Genomic DNA, 10088 nt, shown 5'->3' on the forward strand with positions numbered 1-10088 from the left:
CTGCCAACTCCTTGGCGAGAAAGAGCAGCATTTAAAAAACGAGCTTGTTGGCTCATTCCCGGGAGTTTTGTTAGGAAACACATAGTGGGGTCTATGGAGGGAACCCCTTAATGATGAAACGCATATCCCCATTGGTTGGTATGCTAAATTGGCACTTGCTGTCACCAATGAGGGATAAGTGAATTTCACAGCGCTTCACGAGAGATACCGGGCACGCGCAGCATTTTTAAATCTTCTCAACGTCAGCCCGAGAGCGCGAGGGTGACGATGCTTCACGAGAGGGCGCACGTGGGCAGTGGGCGGGGCGGTGAGCTGATGCGCGCGGTAGACTGTGGAGTCAGTAACAGGGAACGGGGAGCACGGCCCTCGGTCCCCCACCTTGCTGGCCAGGTCACCGCCCCGCCCAGTAGAAACTGGGCTCTGAATGGAATCAAGGCTTTACTTTCACTGGTCAGTGAGCAGAAAGATTTGCTGACTCCCGCGATTAACACCGGCAAAACAATAGGAGGGTGAGAGGTGGAGTGAGGGGGAGGGGAAACTGTTGTTCCTTTTTCACTACATGATGCCCTGTCCACAGCCAATCCTTCCACAGTCTCTCTGAACATTGCATCTACCTTAATATCAACTCCTCCATCATCTTGCCCAACTCCTGCTTCCTATCCCGATATGACTGACTATAAACCGACTTCGGAAGCTATAGCAGTGCTGGCCGCAAGGACATTTATTCAACTTAAGCGCAGTTATAACCCATGCTTTGGCACAAGATCAAATGGGAACATTGCAAAATCTATTTCTGCTTAATCACAGATTCATAGGTTCTGAAAATTTATTAGTAGAAAAGTACTTGATGACGACAGGGTATGTAAATGTTTATTATTGGTTGTCATTTGCTAGTTAGGACTGAATGAAATGTGGTGCTGGGACATTTGGCTTCAAGAGGGTTTGCTCTTAGCAGAGGCTTGCACGACGATATACTCGAGGACAAGTATATCATTGCAGCTTGCAATAGACAGAGGAATCAATGCAAAATTGCTGGAGTTCATGGTAATTCCACATTTCTGCAGCCACTACAGCATGAAGCACTGCGGCGTCTTATAAAGGGAGGAAATAGTCAACGCATTTTGAGATTATTGCGACCAAACACCGCCAAGCAAGGAAGCAGCAGAGCCGATAAGAGATGAAATGGGCAAAAAAATGTGAGGGAATGTGTGTGGCTTCACTGAGCTGTGATGCTGACAGCAATTAGCAAATCTGGAGTGATTGCAACTGGCGTAACTGGCACTTCTTCAGTTATTCAGTCCCACGCCAGTTATTTCCTACCTTCCTTGGTACAGAAACTTAATGTCCAAAGGACCAGTGTTAGAGTAAATGAGACTCACCAAACTCTCTCCTGACTAAATCAATGGGAACTCCGAGTCAGATGGGTTCTCTGCAGCTGATGCTCTCAGTCCTTGGGCTGGTTCACTTGTTGTTGTTCCCTTGCTTCCAGTCGTGGTTTGCTTCCCGTTGTGGACTTTTCTTCCAATAAATCTCTCGCCGCAGGTCTAACTTTAACCAGAGAGATGTTGGAACACGTTAACAATACAAAGGAGAACCGAGCATTAAACTGAAATCTAAATCTTGAACGCATAAATAATGATCCGAGTGAAGAAATCTGGAACTGTCCCTCACACTTTACAAAACCTGAGATGCGATACAAAGGAACACACATAGTGGAGGAACACATCAGGCCAGGCAGCAACTGTATGTCGAATCGACTCTCTTCCATAGATGCTGCCTGGCCTGATGAGTTCCTCCAGCATTTTGTATGCGTTGCTTGAATTTCAAGGAACTGGTGATTTTCTCTTGGTCGTGATGGGATACAAAGAAGTCATTGGCTCAGTCATGGTATAAGACACAAGTCGTAATACATAGGGTTAGAATTAGGTGATTCGGTCATTCTAGTCCGCTCCATAATCAATCATAGACGATTATTTTTCCAAACCGTATTTTTGCTTCCCTGCTATAATACTCGACCTATTTAGCAATGCAAAACATAAATGTACCCAACGATCGCCTCCACCACTTTCTGTGCCATCAAATTCCACAGATCAACCAACATCTGGCAAAAGTAATTTCTCCTCTCTCAATTTACAGTGGAGTTTCTTTTTATCCTGAGGCTGCACTCTCTGATCAATGACTCTCTGTCTAATCGAGACGTCCTCTCCTTTCCTATTATATCCAGGCTTGTTGGTATTCAGTTGGTGTAAATAATCACCCCCAACGCCATCCCCCACCCCCAACCACCATCCCTCTGAATTCCACTGGGCACAGGCCAGGGCCATCAAATGCTCCTCATGCATGGTTTATTATCCACCAGCTTTATCTTAGGAACCTTGTTAGCAACAGCTGTACTGATCATATCTCCAGGAATAACAGGACAATTGATACCAGGATAGTGCACTGGGGAAAAGCTCTGATTTCTTCACTGTTCTACTATCACAAAACGGGAGCTGGTGCCCTGAGCCATTTCCAGCAGATTTAACGTGTTCCGTGGTGAGTGTAATGACGAGAAAGTGGAATTAAAGAATCGCTCAGCAAATAAGGAACTGCCGTGGGGAGAGGAGCAAAGTTAACAATTCGGTTTCCCGACCTTTCGTCAGAATGGATTCAAACAAAATCCATTTTTTAGTGGAAATCTTGGGTTGTTCTCCTTGGAGCGGTGTGGTCTGGGGGGAGATCTGATAGAGGTTTATAAGATTATGAAAGATAATGATAGAGTAGACAGGGAGTATCTTTTTGCACAGACACAGGACTGTTAGCTCATCCAGTCCGTGCCAAGTTCGGTGTGGTCCCATCCCCCTGCACACAGACCATAGCCCTCCATACCTCTCTCATCCATGTATCTCCCTAAACATCTGTTAAGTACTACAATTGAACCTCCATTTCTCACTTCTGCAGGGAGCTGTTTCCGCATTCGCACCACCCTCTCTGAAGTAGTTAGCCCTCAGATTACCCTTAAATATTTCACATTTTGCCCTAAATCCGTGACATCACCCAACCTGAGGGGCAAAAGCTTACTTGCATTCACCCTATTTATACCATCATACTTTTGTATATCTCTAGCAGAGGTGAACAACTTGGGTTCCATGGACCCCTCAGTTGATTGTAGTGACAAATAGCATAAAAAAGCTGGAACCCTGCTAGGATTTCCCTTCATTCTCCTGTATTCGAGGGAATCAAGTTTGATCATTTTTTCCTGAAATACCAGCAACGTCCGTGTAATTTTTCCGGCACTCTTTCACGCTTATTGGTATCTTTCCTCCAAGTAGATGACGAGAACTGAACACAATTCTGCATATTTGGATTCACGGTGTCTTTTACCACTTTCGTATTAATATCCCAACCTCTCTTCACAATAGCCTGCGTGAGTTATAAATGTCAATATATGCCCAAAGCTCTCTTTACGACTCTGGAGCTACCTGCAAGTAATTGTGGATCTGTATTCCATGTCAATTTGTTTTGTCACATACCACAGCCCCTACCAGTCACTGTGTAAGTCAAATCCTGGTTTGCCCTGCCAACGTGCAACACCCCACACTTATCAACATTAAATGTTATCTGATAGTTTGCAGCCCAGTTTCCCAGTTCCACACATCTCCGTTTCCCATGAGATTTAACTCACTTTTAGTACATTCCAAGACAACGTATTAAAAAGCTACAAATGAAATAAACACTCAACAGATAAAGGTCATTTGTGGAAAGATAATTGTTAAGGTCTGTGTCGGAATGGCTTTGAACAATTTCTGACTTGTTTTCAGGCCTCCAGCATCTTGAGTGTTTCTTTAATTTCCAGATGCTCACAGACAGGCGACTGTGAGTGGGAAGTTTCAAACTTGGTGAGAATACTGGTGAGTGACAAGCAAACCCTCAGACGTAAGGAACCGCGCACGTGACGTCAGATGGCCAAGTAGCCTAACTCTGCTTCGATATTTGATGGTTTTATGTGGGGGCACCAGAGTGACGTCACGTGTGGGTGAGGCAAGTTAGTGGAGGTTTTAATGATTTCAGGAGGAGAACGAAGGTACTTAACGGGTTCCATCGCTGAATCCGATGCTGTGTGAAGTAAAGTCCCTTGCCAGATGCCCTGCTCTGCCATGTTGTCCGTAGAGTAGGTGCTTGTCTTGAGTTGGGTCACAAAACTCAGAATGTTTCTGAAGAAGAGTTTCCAGGGTGATCTGATCAGTCAGTGCAGTGTCTCGTTGTTTAGTATTTTCATAAACAACAGTTTTACTACTGTAAACCGGAATTGCCAGCGGGGAAACACAGATTAATATTAGTTAACAGAAGACCTCTCGTCCTTGCAGTCCTTGTCTCCCAGCAACCTAAACACCCCGACAGTGAACGAATCATTCAGACAGCTGATCACTGACAGGGATTATATCTCTTGGTCATTAAAGTTCGCCCAGAGTCAGTTGGATGTTGATGTAAAGTTTGGAGGATGTCACAGAGAATGAACCGACACCTGAACACTCTCTGCTGTCCCTCCGACGTCCTGCCACAGGTGGCGCTGCGGGGACCTCCTGCAGATCAGAGCACAGTGCCGAACCCAGCGGATGCCGGTGGTTCTCCTGCTCGGGCGGCGGTGAGGAAGGGGCTGATCTCAGGTTTGTGTAATTCGAAGGTCGGTTGAAGTGGGTAAGGGCCGGGATGGAGCTAGGCATCTGGGGAGTCCAGGGTCTCTTGTTTTTAATTTCATTTTATTTTTGCGCCCGAGCCGGGAATGTATGATCAGTTAGTTATGACACCCAAGCTGATAGGGTGGATGTTGGAGAAGGGGATCTGTCCACGTGTGCGATAGTGGGGTGAACGATGGGAACGATGTGGGCCTATCGGCGGGGTGGATGGAGATTGGGGTCAATAGTCAATAGACAATAAGTGCAGGAGTAGGCCATTCGGCCCTTCTATCCAGCACCGCCATTCACTGTGATCATAGCTGATCATACACAATCAGTACCCCGTTCCTACACTCTCCCCATATCCCTTGACCCCGCTATCTATAAGAGCTCTATCTAACTCTCTCTTGAATGCATCCAGAGACTTGGCCTCTACTGCCTTCTGGGGCAGAGCATTCCACATATCCACCACTCTCTGGGTGAAAAAGTTTTTCCGCATTCAGTTCTAAATGGCCTACCCATTATTCTTAAACTGTGGCCTCTAGTTCTGGACTCACCCATCAGCGGGACCATGCTTCGTGTGGGTTAGTGGACGAAGCTTGACCGGGGATGACGGGTGCCGGGTCAAATCAAGTTGTAAACAACGGAGGACCTTTCCCTTTGGATCAGACAGGATACGTGTCCTTTCAGGAAGCAACAAATCTTTTGTATTAGTTACTATCTCATCTTGCTGTTAACATTGAGTTTGTTACAGAGCCTCAGAGTCTGCAAACAGATGATTGGTAAGAAGCAGATTGTGACGGTGACGGGCTGTTTCTTAACTCGAGGCCAGTGCTTAGTGACGTTCAATAATTGGGTTGAGAATTTAAAGGGTATAGGTAGTAAGTTTGCAGCAAATAAATTCAAGTAATTACATTTTTTGAAAGATAGTAAGTATAAATAAATCACTCTGATTCCCTCTGCCCACTCAGAACTGACCAAAAACTGCTTCAGAAAATGCAAGACCTTGAAATGAGGTAAAGCGAGTGGCTTTAAAGAGATGTGCTGCTGACAGCACATTACGACACCTAGAGTGATTGCAACGGGGTCTGACAGAGGCATAACTGGTACTTCTGGGCACATTCAGTCTCACTCCAACTGTTTCCTACACTCCTTTGTACAGGTATGTAATGTCTAAAGGACCAGTGTTTGAGTAAATGAGACTCACCAGACTTCCTGCTGACTGAATCAATGGGAACTCCGAGTCAGAAGAATCCTCTCCAGTCGGTGCTCTCAGTCCTCGGGCTGGTTCACTTGTTGCTGTTCCCTCGTTTTCAGCCGTGGTTTGCTTCCAGTTGTGGGTTTTTCTTCCAATGAACCTCTCACCGGAGGTCTAACTTCAACCAGACAGATAATAAAACACATTAACAATACAAAGGAGAGCAAAATATGTCCACTTAACGATGTTTAAATGTTGAAGACAAATATAACGATCTCAATGAACAAATCTGAAATTGCCCCTCGAACTTCACAAAGCCTGATATGAGATACAAAGGACTCATCGTTCAGTTATGGTCAGACACAAGGTGTAGGAGGAGAATGAGATGATTCCGTCCAATGAGTCTGTTCACCATTAAACCATAAGTTTTATTCCACCACCATATTCCTGCCCTCATCCTTTAACTCTGAAGCTGCTGATCAATCAACAACATATTTAAATCTGCCATAAATATATGCAAATCGCAGCCTCAACCACACTCTGCGGCAACAATTTCCACACAGCAGCCATCCTTTGGCTGAAGAGATTTTTCTCATCTCAATGTTTAGGGAAGCGTCTTTACTCTGAGACTGTACTCTCAGATTGCAGACTCTCCATGTCCACTGTATCGAGGCGTTTCAGCATTCAGTAGGTTTACTTCACCTCCCCACACCACTCTCACCGTCTGAACTCCACTGAGCACGTCCAGACTCATCAAATGCTCCTCATACGTAAAGCCGATCATTCCTGAGATTATTCATGTGAACCTTGTTAGCAACAACAGTACTGAACACATTCCCAGGAACAACAGGCAAATTGGTACCAGGATAACTTAGTGGGAAAAGTTGTGGTTTCTTTACAGTTCTCCTATCACAGAACGAGCCATTTCCATTCCCAGGTTAAATCAGGCCCATTTAAGGAAATTTAAACCGTTCCAGGGAAAATGTAATAAAAACAAAATTGGAATTACCAGAAACACTCAGCAGGTGGGGGAGAGGAACAAATTTGACGATTCAGGTTCACACATTTCGTTAGAATTACTTCAAACATTTTAAGTTTTTACCGCAGACATCCATCATCAAAATCCGTTAGATCTCCACTGCCTGACAGACAGGTGACAATGAGGGGGAATTTCGATACACTGTTTGAACACTGAACACCCAGACCAGAAATACTCGCTCAACACCTCATAAACCTGGGCCGGTTGATCCCCGGGTCCATTTTACTTGGATCAAAAACTATGATATCCCATGACCCACCCTCACAGTGTCACACAGCTGAACCTGTCACTTCCCGACGCTATCATCCTCACATCTCACAGCAAGTGGTGTATTCAGGGATATACCCACAACCAATGTTCAGATGCCCGAGACAACTGAGTCATTTGGAAGGAGAAACATCGTGTCCAATCTGTATAAGTACTGACCTTGGCCAAATCCCAAATACTGAGATCTCCATAGGCCGGAGTTTCCAAGGATTACATCCCAAACAGTAACTCTACCAGGACTCCTTGCTCCGATAATATGATGCAGTGTTTCGGCCAATCAGAGTTCAAAAACCAACACTCCATCAACCTATGACAGAACGGGAACCTGATGATCATCTGACTGGACCAATGATCGGGCTGGAAAACCTGGGCGTGTGTCACCACATACCGGAGATACGTTTAAAATTGTCTCCTGCAGCTAAACTGAACTCAATTTATCATTATTTTATTATTAAACGAGGTCTTGCCGAGCACAATTGGCCATCACATTTCTTGTAGGATAACAGGAATAAAATGTTTTTAATATAAATTTTTTACTCGTTTCATCAGATTGGATGCGTGGAAGGAGAAACTGTGGAAGATCCAGTATCAGAACTGGGACTGTCCAAGATGCTGCCCGATCTTCTGAACGTTTCCAGCATTTTCTATTTGTACTTTAAATAATGCACAACTATTGACTGATTACAAGATCATTGTGACGGCCTGAACAAAGTTGCACAAATGTAATGCCCACATTCATTAGTTTTCTCTTCATTCTGACACTGGGCTAATACAGTCGATACAGTCAATGCTCACAACATCCTCCACACCCCACTATCAGTCTGTTACATCTACTCCCGAGGCCGCTGTCTCTCACTGAGTGACCGTGACCAGAGAGCGATAAAAATGAGCACCACTCCCTGCAAGTTATATGGGCTGTTACCCTGGCAACAGAGAAAGTGGCTCTCCAAAAATGACAATGAGGAACAGACTCACTTTAAATGCTGTCAAGATTAACACTTTGCCATTTTGTACAGTTGAAATTAAAATTGTAATTATTGATGCGATACAGAATGGCCAGAAATTAACAAGATGGTTGATATATATCTTTGAGTTGGTGGGATACAGGCTGGACAGTGTCTGAACAAGATAGTTGATATATATCATTGAGGTGGTGGGATACAGGCTGGACAGAGGTTGAACAAGATGGTTGATATATATCATTGAGATGGTAGGATACAGACTGGACAGAGGTTGAACAAGATTGTTGGTATATATCATTCAGGTGGTGGGATCTAGGCTGGACAGAGATTGAAGAAGATAGTTGATATATATCATTGCGGTGGTGGGTTACCGGCTGGACAGAGTTTAAACAAGTTGCGCGGGGAATGAACAGATGGAAACAGATGGGAAAAGAGATCATCATTATTTTTCTCTTCATTCCAACACAGGAATTATTCAGTACACACAGTCAATGCTCACAACATCCTCCACACCCCTTTATCAGTCCGTTACATCTGGTCCTGAGGCCACTAACTCTCACTGAGCAACGGTGACCAGAGAGCGATAAAAATATTTATCACTCCCTACCGGTCACATGGGCTGTTATTCTGGCATGCAGAAAGAGGCCATCCAAATATGACCGAAAAAGTAAGAAAATGGCTCAATTTTAAACGCTCTGAGTCTCGTTGCGTCAAGAATAAGATGATTCAATATTACATGTACTTGTACAAAATAAGTCTGTGAACCTTGGTTTTGAATAATTGGTGTGACCACCACCACCCCACCCACCCCCCACGACACACACCCCGTACAGCAATAACTTCAACTAAGTGCTTCTGGTAACTGCTGATCTTCCTGCACATCGGCTTGGAGGAATTTTAGGCCATTCCGCCTTACAAAACTGCTTCAACTCTGGGATGTTGCTGGGACTCCTTGCCTGAACTGCTGTTTCAGGCCATTCCACAACATTCCTATGGGATTAACAACAGGATTTTGACTTGGACATTCCAACAACGAAATTCTCTTTTGAAATCATTCTCCCATCGATTTACTCTTGTCTTTCGAAACATTGTGTTGTTGCATTATCCAACTTGAATAAAACTTCAGTTGACAGACTGCTACCCTGAGAGTCTATTGTAAAGTGTCTTAATATAAAATTAAAACAACTGTTATTTTAAAACGTTGAACTAAAATTGTAATGTTTGTCTTTACCTTACCTTTTCCTGCATTAAACAAATCATCTGGTAGCAAACACCGATCGTGAGGCAAAATACTTGAGAATGAGGACACGGAAGTAGTTTCCAAAGATTACAGCCTAAACAGCAACTCTCCCAGGACTCCTTGCTCCGGTAATATGATGCAGTGTTTCGGCCAATCAGAGTTCAAAAACTAACACTCCATCAACCCATTCAAGAACAGGAGCCTCATAATCATCTGACTGGACCAATGATCGGGCTGTAAAACCAGGGCGAGAGTCAACAGATACCGTGGATACGTTTTACATATTCTCCAGCAGCGAAACTGAACTCAATTTATCATTATCTTATTGTTAAATGAGGTCTTGGCCAGCACAATTGGCCATCACATTTCCTGTAGGCTAACGGGAATAAAACGCTTTTAATATAAAATTGAAGTAATAGTGCTGGACTCTTGTTTCACCAGATTAGATTTGTGGAAAGAGACCCGGTATCAGAACTGGGACTGTCCAAGTTGCTCCCCGATCTGATGAACACAACATCCTTCCTGCCCCACTATCAGTCAGTTACATCTGCTCCCAAGGCCACTAACTCTCAGTGGGGGGCAGTGACCAGAGAAAGAAAAATGAGCACCACTGCCTGCAGATCCTGTGGGCTGTTCCTGGCAACAGAGAAAGTGACTCTCCAAACATGACCAAAACAGGAAATAACAGACTCAACTTTAAAAGCTGAGAGTCTCCGTCTGATAAAGA

Source organism: Hemitrygon akajei, unplaced genomic scaffold (genome assembly GCF_048418815.1).
Source record: "Hemitrygon akajei unplaced genomic scaffold, sHemAka1.3 Scf000048, whole genome shotgun sequence".
Classification (NCBI taxonomy): Eukaryota; Metazoa; Chordata; class Chondrichthyes; order Myliobatiformes; family Dasyatidae; genus Hemitrygon; species Hemitrygon akajei.